The sequence below is a fragment of the Chelonoidis abingdonii genome, chromosome 1 (genome assembly GCF_003597395.2).
Source record: "Chelonoidis abingdonii isolate Lonesome George chromosome 1, CheloAbing_2.0, whole genome shotgun sequence".
Lineage (NCBI taxonomy): Eukaryota > Metazoa > Chordata > Testudines > Testudinidae > Chelonoidis > Chelonoidis abingdonii.
In genome coordinates, this window is record NC_133769.1 from 122,265,880 (window position 1) to 122,276,433 (window position 10,554).

Genomic DNA, 10,554 nt, shown 5'->3' on the forward strand with positions numbered 1-10,554 from the left:
TGTTTGCTTATATGGTGAGTTGACACTGATCCATGCTTTATTGTACAGAAGAATACAGCCAGAAATAAAGCAATACCTGAAAAGTTTTGTCTTTGATTCAAAGCACTGGATAACAACACAGTTTCCATATGTTAATATTAGCTTCATCAACTATCTTTTACTTCTGTGTCTCATCGTTACGTTTAGTTAGAAGATACCATCACAATGCTAAACAAAGAATAGATTGGGCAGTGTTTGGTAAGAAGCTCAGCTGTATATGTGAAATTCAACGATGGGTGGGTGGTATGGAGAAAAGGAAAAGCCCACTGTAATGTTATGCTGTTAAAAATAACCACGTAGAACCTGTTTCTGCAGTCCTTGCTCAGGTAATATGCCTATTCCCTTCACCCTTTTTGTGTCTGTACAATCCTGAGGTGGGGTGAATGCATCAGAAGCAGAGTAGAGACATAGCAACTGGAATCAAATTAGAAGGAAATAGAATTTCCTAATGTCCTTATCCCAAAAAGTATGAAGCAAAGTGAGAGATGAGGGGACTCCAACAGCTTCCAGACTCAGGACCACAACTGATCCAAAGCCCCCTCAAGTCAATGGAAAGATTCCCCATGCCTTTAGTGGGCTTTGGATCACATTGTCTATTATTCCAAGTGAATTCTATTTGGGCCAGTATTTTTGTTTTCCTTTAAAATGCAACCTTTTAAGAAAATGAAGATGTTTCAAAGAATTAGAAGAAATGCTTCAGGAAACAAATCAGAGGATAATATTACTGCTGGAGTGACTGAATATAAAAAAAAATATTTAAACCTGGGAATTTAATCATTGTCTGTACATAAACTTCCTGATGCCAACACAACCCCAAAACCCATGTATTTAAAGCTATGTTTTATAAAAGCTCCCTTGCAAAAATCAATACAAAGCTTTAGTGGGCAGAATGTGTGTAATACTAACAAGCAGAAAGGTTAATGTAGAAGTTAATGGTTCTATCAGGAATAAAACTGAGTTAAAGTGTGAAGGAAAGCTCTACCACAAGTGGTTCATTAACCTTTTGGAGCCCTAGTCTATCTTACAAGGAAAGACTACAACAAACCTGACTGAGGCCCGACTAGCAGTTGTTAGTTCTTGGCTTCAAAAACCAATAGGTTTTACATTTGCATTGATGAAACTATTGCATAACTATACTTCTGCTAAGATGTTTAACCCTGTATAGAAACTAGATTAATTAAACTGCGGTTATATGGATTAGTGGGAACAATGGTGAATCTCTACCTAAACTCTGCTCACAATTCCAGGGTAGCTAGAAATTTATGCTAAAGTGATCAGCACTGAGCTAGTTAACAGTGTTGACAGTAAATTGGCATCATTAGAATCAACACCACATTGAGGTGAATGGGAGAAATTTCTAGACCCTTTCAATCTGTTTACCTGAAGACTCAGGAGGAAGAGCACTGCACTGAAGATTTTTTTCACAATAAAAAAACATTATTTTTTGTCTTTAAATTAATGTTAAAATTTTGCAGAAGTTGATGTGGCCAACAGAAGCATAGTGGGATAGTCTATTAGTGTGGACCAGCTCAGTCCAAACCCAGACTGGAGAGATTTGAAATGGGTTACTATCATGTAGACATAAGATAAAATTTTCAAAAGCACCCAGATGACTTAGGAGCCTACATCCCAGGTCCAAAAGGGATTTAGGTGCTTAGAAGTTTAGGTCTGATTGGAAGTCAATGTGATTTAGGCTTCTGAATACCAGAGCTGAAAAAGGAACTTATAGATAGCTGGTTGAAAAAATTAATTCTTCCTGTGGAACATTTTAATTTTTCAGCAGAAGTGCAAATACCAAATTTTTAGCCAATAACCAAAATATTTTGATTTGCAAATGCTGCTACGGTGCCTGAAAGAGTTGCAATTTGAGTGTCTCATGCTCTCATTCTTCTCTGTAGGCCAGGCTTCGTAGTCAGAATACATCTCCCAGGAAATAAACCAAAAGGAGACACTTTTCATGAACAATTTCATGTAGCTGAAAACCTATTTTCAATTCAAAATGACTTTGATGGAATTTTTTTGACCTGCTCTAGATTCAGGCTCCTAATTCACTTAGGCACTTTTGAAATCTTTACCTGTTATCTCTAAGCCACTTGTATGAATCCAGCCCAGATTACTGCTGAAAGTTGTTTGCATCCAGTGAAAGTTCAGTGGTCAGTGTGCAATGAGCAGTAGGACGCAGTACAGTTTCTTATGGACAACTAGCCCTATCTCTAGCTAACTACATTGATGCAGATATACCTAAAACAAAACACACTTATTGACATTTGTGGTGTAGAGTCCAAAAACTTAATGGTACGTGAGACTGAACTTCCCTGCTGTGCATGGAGAGGGTTCTCCCAGGGCAGGGTATTGTCGGTGTAGTATGATGAAGCTTGCAGGCTTGCTACCCATGTTGTACTTGCTTTCTGATCCATAAACTGCAACAAATTTTTCTTTTATTAGCATGTGACTATAGCTGCAAAAATCAAAATTCAGTTTGCTAAGAAGGTAGTATGGGGGACTGAAGATGATTATTGTATTTATTATTTTCTAATCACTCAAAAATAAAGATAAAACAATGGCAGTCAAAGGGATAATTGGGAACCAAGAAGCATTAGTTACACATAGAAGATTTGGATGGTGTTGTGCAGTAGCCAGTTTATTTCAGCCTCCAGTCCTTCAAATTTTCTTCCATGTTAATGTTCTCATCTTCTTCCCAATTATCTCCATAGCTTGTATTCCAGCAACTTTATGGATAGAAGTTTAAACAAACAGCTACCACAGCAGAGAATGCCAGTGTTCACTAACCAATCAACCAACAGGGGGGACTCTTAACCAGGATGGCTGGTCCCCTTCAGAGACTGAACCTAACCTTTGTGACACCACTTGGTGCCTGAAAAGCCAGGTTCTTATTTGTCTCCAATTTTTGGCAATAAATCCTGCTGGTCTGACTTTTGCAAATTTCCTTTCAATCCAAAATGAATGGGTCGTTTGCATAGTTTTTTTTTCCTGTTTTTTTTTTTAAAGGAATTCAGTTCATAATTAGGGGAGATGTAGTTTTTGGATGCAATCTGTTATAAATAGATTCTGCCAAAATGTTGAACAAGAGTGCAAATTTGTAATGTGCCAGTTTTTTAATAGGTTTAGTTCTTTGAGCACTTTCTGCAAGTCCAACCCTTGTGTCATTTCACTGACATTTTGTCCTTGAAAATCTTGTTCTGCAGCCTTCTTTTAAGGCTCCATAAGACACATGCTTAAGCCTCCCCAGCTGCGACAGCTCAAGACAAAAAAAAATCAGCATAGGTTTTGGCACACCTAGAGTCTTCTTAAAGTAATCTCATTTGTGCTTGTCCTAGAACTGTTTCTATTAGTCAGCATCCTTATCTCATAGCCACAGCTGAGGATGGCATTGTGGCTTCCCAAATCATAGTAACTGCACTGGCTAAAAGGACATCCAGATCCTAGTTACAGCATACACCATCTTTGGAATTGACTCAGATGAAAAAATTGCTGAAGCCCTTCATCTGTTTTATTTCTCTTGCTTGAATGATGGGTTAAACAGGCATACTTGTGAGTACAATAGCACTAGCCATTTGAAATGCTAATTTTCATCCTGGACACAATATGTTGAGCATATCAACTCCTTTTTATAGGTTATTGGTTGTGAAGATAATGAGATTCTTCTACAAAGAACAGCACACAATCCATAATATGCAACATCCAGCTTCCCTCTTGGTTGCATGTCAAATCTTGCCTATGCACACAAGGATTGAGAGCAAACACAGTCCCAAGAAAGTGTTGTTTAGATTTACAGCATATCATGTTGGAACTTTAACAAAGCTGGAAAGAAGTTCTTTACTCTTCATGAAGGAATCCAACAGAAGTTGAAATTTGTTCCTGGAAGTTTACTTCTCTGGGGCCTGTTGAACGGTGTAATATTTTTCTTTTGGCTTCCAATCAAATGATCTACCTACATATATTTTTGCTATATTTTCAGTTTAGTTGAAAGTTAGAGGATTTTATTCAAATCTCTCATGGCTACCTTTGCAAAAATTGCTTTACTCATCCACATTGCTGATGACCCAATCTGTGCTTTCCATTTTTAGTCTTTAGTAAACATTTCCAGGGACAGATATTGCAAGAGCTGTCAGTCATGAATTCTCAGTTTCAAAGACATATTTCAAAATCGGGTAATATTGCACTTATCTGTTTCCTACATGTCTTTTGATTCATCAAATATTTGCAAAGCTTAATGATTGACACTTTTATTCTCTCACCACAGATGAGCTTATGATGCACAAAGCAGAAAGAATACAGCTGGATTTTCAGATATCAGGCTGAGCTTGTAGCACTATCAGCTGGAAAAAATGGTTTTAAAACTATAGTGAGCAAATTTGTTATGGGAGTCACTGAAGGGAAAAAGATGTAGAACATCCAGTGAAGACCTGCCAGTTTTGCCTACTAGCTCTTAGATTTATACATGGATCCACTGTAAGATCAACCTGAGAAGTAAAGTTCAGCTTTGAGAATTTGAGGAATTTTAGTTTTGGTGTTCCAGTTCAGGTGACCTAATAGTTGTTCCCTATTTCTATGTGCCATTTCAAACTTGTAAAGCAAAGACTATCTTTGATAGATCTGACCAAACATGGAAACTTATTTTTAATGAAAACTGGGCTTTTTAAAGAAAAATATTAAAAACAAACAAACAAACAAACCTTTTAAGGTTTTCCATTTTAAAAGAAAATCTCAGTAAGGTGGGTTTTTTGTTTGTTTGTTTTTGTTTGTTTGTTTGTTTTTGTTTGTTTTTTTTTAAATGAAATCTTTTACCAAAAACTTCAGTTGTCAGTTTTGGTTTCTGAAATGGAAAAATATCCTTGAAAATTTTCCACAAAAGCCAACATTTTAAATTCCTTTTGTAGGATTTTTCAGAAAATGCTTACCATTTTCTGACCAGTCCTAACCTTTAAGGAGAAACACAGAGCACTCTTTTCAAATGTCATGTGCATTTCAGGGTTATATTTGTTCCTCACGGAATTCAAGGACAGAGAATTCTAACTTTGTTGGAAGCCCAGAGACTCGATCATTCTCACACAGCAAAGACCTTACGGACTCTTCCAAAGTGCAGCAGCCTGATAGGTTCTAAGTTTCTACAGTTGCCTATATTACATGTCAACTAAACCCAAGTACTGTGAGGCAAAACAATGCAAAATGAAGAGAAATGGCAAAAGCAAATAACTTACTGACACAGTCTGCAAACTCATGGTGCTTTGAGTCCCAGTACTGACATTATTTAATTGTAATTGGGTTGTTTGACTTTTTATTTTAATTTTAATTTGCAAAACACTACTCAGGGTTCTAACACAGTTATATATCGCAGCATAAATGGGAATCAATTATTCTAGAAAAGGCTTTTAATGGCTCTTTTTATTGAAGGTATCAGCTTGCTTTATCTGATCATTTTGCTTGCTTGCTGTTTAACTCCTGTAAAATTTATGTTTATGATTATGATCCATTTAACAGACAGGGTCTCAAACTATATTGACTATCTAAATCCTGCCATAGCTGGTGAGGCAGAGGGGAGAAGAGATGCAAAAATATACTCTGAACATTGACGGTTCTCTGAGCAGGAATACAGTGCAGCTCAATAGTTATTGCTGACTTCAGCTAACTGGTCTGAAGGACAATTAACTACTACAAATATCCCTAATCTGCAATCTGTGTCCCCTTTGTGGACATTGTGCTCAGAGTTTCCTTGAGTATAATGTTCCTGTTGTTTGTACGGAGGGGAGAGATTCCCTACGCTGTCTGTCAGTACTAGAATGGCAAAGAATAGCTAGCACAGCTACCCTTCTGATATAGAATAGTAACTGGCACAGTGGTCCAATTTTCAAACCTAAGTGGGAACAAGGAAATGCACAGTTTAGCACATACCCATCTCAAGCATGCGAGGTTGACTCAATGCACACAGTTAAATCAGGGATTTTCATAGGCATCTCAAGCGCACTTTGGAAATTTGACCTGTTGAGTCAACAATGATGATGAAACAGTTTTGTTTTTTTTTAAACATAGGGTCTCCTCCAAAAAATGATTGAGAAAATGCCACATTCCAATTCAACAAATCTGCTCCCTGTGCTTATCACAGTTATATGTTCTGACCACAGTGACACAGTACAATAATATTAAAAATCCTGTACTACTTCTTATTCTTCTTAGTGCTGCCAAGTCAACGTAACCATCGAATAGTGCACTAGATTGACTAAGGGACGAGAGTTGTTCTGTTTCTTTGTTTGTTGTTTTTCACAGAATCTGTATCACTGGTAAAGCTGGATAATCCAGAAAGAATCCAGCTTGACCCTTAGATCCCAAGTGGAGATAGTAGGGCTGAGAAGTGGGGGGAAGGGAACCACAACACAGCTGAATTGTCCCAGACAACAGAGTTCAGTTTCTCACAGGAGAGGAAGGGCCCATCAGGGAGCCATTTCCAGCTTCCCAATCTGGTGCTGCCTGGTCTCATCATAAGCTGTAGCAATGACACCATGCAATAACAATGCCATGCAATAATAATGACGCATTTTATAGTTTGTGTTCCCAGATTAGATTAAACTGATTTTAAAGACATACTAGATGTTTTGTTTGCCTTTTCTGCTTTTTGTGTCACTATAGGTAACAGTTAAGGTTGTTTGGGTGCCCAAATTTTGCGTTTCCACACCTTTATACATTTGGATTTCTTTTAAATATAACCTTAACTCTAAATTTCCTGGGTAAATAACACTGGGTTTGGGGGAAACAGCAACATCCCTGAATGTACTTTACCCCCCACTTCTTGTGTCCTTATGTATATAATCTCTCAAGCCTTAATTCATTTTAATGTAGTTAATGTCTAGGAATTTCCCTGGATTTTTAAAAAGATAAAATATTTCATACATAAGCAGTAAACAAGAAACCCAAAGAAAATTTTACTATATCATTTTTTTCTAATGATACCTCATGACTTCAAATCAGCCTAATTATTTATTTCTTTAAACACTTATGGCCATATTCGCTAGTGTATTCTGTCTGATTTATACCACTCCGGAGCAGCACAAAGCATGCAGAGCATACTGTCCAATTAAGCTGCATTTACAGCTGCTTTGGATTGACAGAGTAGCACAAAGCAGCCAGAGCCCTAGCTCTGTCCCTACCTTCTGTCCTTCAAATTCCACCTCTCTCTTGCATCTCCTCATATTTCCCTGCATGGACATGCATACACATACACCTGTTTCCTCTTCTCTGCATCCCTCTCCCTCACCCCTAGTTTCTCTCCCCCACTCTCTGATGTAACGTGTGACTTTTCAAGAGAATTGTGTAGAGGAATTATCAGTTTTGTCACTCATTTTCATAACTGGAAGTATATCTGCCAGCAGGGGCCAGTGCATACAAACCTACTCCAGAGAAACTCATTGCTTTCTGTCAAAATGGCTGCCATCTTCCATTCTCCTCAGAGGATTAAGGCTGTAGCTGCCCTCAGTTAACATGCCTTGTTTAAAAATGAAAGAGTTTTTGTTTCTCATTGTTTCCTGCAAGAGTGAAGGCCACAGCTATCTTTGTGAAAAGCAGCCTTTGGCCCAAAACCTATGGGAGACAGATAGCCTTCTTAAAATGGCCACCTAAATGTGGGCGAATTCTGACCTTAAGTGTCGTTGAGAACAATGGGAGATGGCAGTCATTCTGAAATGGGACAGCTGTATGTGAATTTCTGTGTAGAAAATTATTTGTCAGCCTTTGCTGAAGAAGAAAATTTCAGGTCTGAAGAGTAATGGAGAAAAATAAACATTAATGCTAAAACAAAATATCTTCAAATGTAGCTTATGCAAAAGGTTTCAGTACTGCCAACCCAACCATTCAAAAATATGAATCAGGCCCCCCCAAATTAGGAGATTGTCTTTAAAACCATGAGATTTTAAAAAATAATATATTTTTGGATTCTTTGTTTTTGCCTTCTGGTTTCCGTGTCTGTAGGGTACAGTTGGGTCAAATTTTCATGATATTTTCCACAGCCATGAGGGCTAGAAACAGACTTTTATCTTTACAAGAAAGCAGTGGTTCTGACATTAATTACATGAATCCAGAACTGAAGCTCCTGAAGTCTGTTAGAGGGAAACATCTATTGCAAATGTTTTGAGGAGAAAAAATGTCTGCCTAGCAGTTACCTTGTACTCTGAGCTCTATCTCTTCAAGGAAAAGGATAGGAGACTTCATTTTTAAATCTTTAAATGGAAGGTTAGGTCTCGAGCAGATCTTTGATGTGCTGTGATGGGTACTCTAGAATCTGTGTTCCCTGGTGATGTTATTAAATCAAATGTTAATAGCTCTGGTAATCAGACTTTAATCAACTAAATTTTGGTCCTGGGCATTAAATCTCAGTTAGGGGAGTCAGTGAAGCTGTCTTTATTTCTTTCCTTTGTTTATTTTCTGCAAAGTAGTGCAAAACCAAAAAGAATCATAATAATGTTGGAACACTATTTAAGACCTCTATATCTTAGGCTGCCACAATTGAGGAACGTCTTGTCCATCTTACTTCAAGATTTTCAGAAAAGTTCAACCTTTTCCCAGATTGAATTTACCAGTTTTGGGACTGATACATTTTTTTAAATTTTCTTTTTGTTTTTGCTGTTATTTCTCTCTGATTTGCACAATGTTTCCATGTAAACTTTTTTTGCCTTTGTATTTTTATGCATCTAAATTAATTATGTTAATGTAATGGTTTTTTATGTGAAAGTATGTATTCACATGCACGCTTCTTGCTAGGAAAGCAAGACACTCTCAGGCTACGTCTACACTGCACGATTAATTCGAAGTAGTTTAAACCGATATTACAAAACCGATGTTATAAAATCGGGTTTGCGCATCCACAGTGCAATCACAAAATCAATTGCTTGCGTCCCTGGTCCAAGGCTACCATCGATTTAAGGAGCGGTGCACTGTGGGTAGCTGTTCCTCAGCTATCCCATAGTTCCCACTTTTAGAGAAAGCTTGGTTTACTCACAAGCACGGGAAACAAAAGACCAGAACAAAGCCAAAAACTCAAGGTCCACATTACTTGAAAATCCGGTTTCCTGATTGGTCTCTGGTCGAGGTGTTGTTGGTCCCTTTGTAAACCCCTTTACAGTAAAAGAAAATTAACCTTACCTACCTATCACTACTACAAGTCAACCCCCTGGCTCAAAGCAGGATCAATCCCCAAAGGCCCCCAAGGATGAATTTACAACCTGGTTTCGCAGGCCAATGCTACAAACCACTGAGCTGTCCTCTGGTGCATCTATGGATGGGCTCTTCCTCTGGAGTGTGGGTTGGAGATGATGGCATCGCACAAAGTGCTTCTGCAGTCTGGAAATTAGCAAAAAAAAAAAAAGATTTAATAAACTAATAAGTATCATCACCAAAAAAGCTACTCTTTTCCCAGAGTAAAGCATAGCCTTCTTTTACAGGCACCTCTCCAGCTAATGTACCCTATGAGTAACTGCAGTGTGTGTTTGTTAGTCGTCGGGAGCACAACTCGTAAGCATCACATGAATAACTGTGAACACAATACACAAACATACGTCCCTCTTGATCTAAGCTGCCAATAGAAAAATGTCTTAGCACATTAGGCTTTTTTAATGCTTTGCCAGACAGACACTGCAAGGCCAGGTCTACACTGCGACTGTTAATCGGTTAATGGCCAGATATACGATTTAACGCTGTATCCGTTCACTATGACGTCCGTCAGTATATCGATTAACCCCTCCTTAATCGATTCGAAACTCCCTCTCCAAACGAGAGGAGTAGCGCATAAATTCGATCGTGATAACTCGACTGGGTCGTGTGGACGAAATCGACGTATTGGCTCCGGCGTAATCCCAGAGTGCACCACAGCCGCTCTGGACCAATACTGAACTCGGAATGCAGCCGGCAGGTAAAACAGGAAAGCCCCGCGAAACTTTATGAATTAATTCCTGCTGTCCAGCGTGGAGCTTGATCAGCCGGCTGGCGATGCAGTCTCAAATCCAAAAAGAGCTCCAGATGGACGTAACGGGAGATACTAGGTCTGATCGCTGTAGGGGAGGACAGAATCTGTTGTATCCTGCTCGCGTTGCAGAAACACGAATGCCAATGCGTTGATAAAAAACGCAGGATACACAGCGCTGCGTGACAAGACGTAACGGGAAGCCAGAGACTCAATGGAACGTCATGAAGGGCGGAGGGGTGTACGAAGACTCCCGCTATCCCACAGTCCACAGCTCAGTCCCTCTGAAAATTATTCCATTCTTGGTGAGCCACAGAACATGTACGATCACGGTTCCACAGTGGTTGGTCGGGTCAGAAGCTCTCAGTTTATTCCACACCCCCCCCCCACCAAGTGACAAAAGGGAAAGATGGCTGTGCTATGGCGTTTGCTCAATGCACTCTCAAAAAGGCGCCAGGTGGTCTGCTGCCACAAAGGGAGGGGTGAGGGCTTAACCCGCACCACCGGGGCATGTTTTCTGCCCATCAGCACTGTTGCTTCTCAACAGG